General features: G+C 41.3%; 1 protein-coding gene across 1 annotated transcript in view; it reads right to left on the reverse strand.

Moving 5' to 3' along the window:
- LOC119589183 (aminopeptidase N-like) overlaps nt 1-530 on the reverse strand; it is a gene marked incomplete at its 3' end in the record, with an annotated part of 23,511 nt that overhangs the window by 3,401 nt on the left and 19,580 nt on the right.

The raw sequence follows: 530 nt of genomic DNA on the forward strand, positions 1-530 counted from the left end.
CGTGGTGTAGGACAGAGGAACCCACCACTTGTAGTCGTGGGTGTCCGTCGAGTTGGGGTTCTTGACGAGGAGGAAGCGTTCCTGAAGAGGGCGTGGCGGGAGGAGTTACTTTTTTGGAATAGTCGGTTTCGAAATTACAGGGAATAACAGCACCCTGGTCATCTGCGTATAGAGCATAACGTGACGAATAGGAAGATGTTTCTTTATGGACAGCTACAGGTTTAATAATGTTAAAATAACTCTGATACAGAACAAATAAAGTTAATATGATAACATAGCAAACCTGTGGCAAGATGCTGGAAGATTCTCAAAAAGAACGGGGGTCGAAAATAAATAAAAATCAAGGCTCATCAATAACTTCTAAACAGTCTGCATTACAGCAAAGCTACATCATAATGAAGCCTAACCTCCTAGCTTTCTGTAAATATCTGATAACGCTTTTGGGATAAAGCGTTCTCAGATATTTACCACTATCAACACAATGCGAACAAAGGGTTCGTGTTTGCATTTGCTTCCTTCATGAGTACACA

The sequence above is a fragment of the Penaeus monodon genome, chromosome 25, assembly GCF_015228065.2.
Source record: "Penaeus monodon isolate SGIC_2016 chromosome 25, NSTDA_Pmon_1, whole genome shotgun sequence".
NCBI lineage: Eukaryota > Metazoa > Arthropoda > Malacostraca > Decapoda > Penaeidae > Penaeus > Penaeus monodon.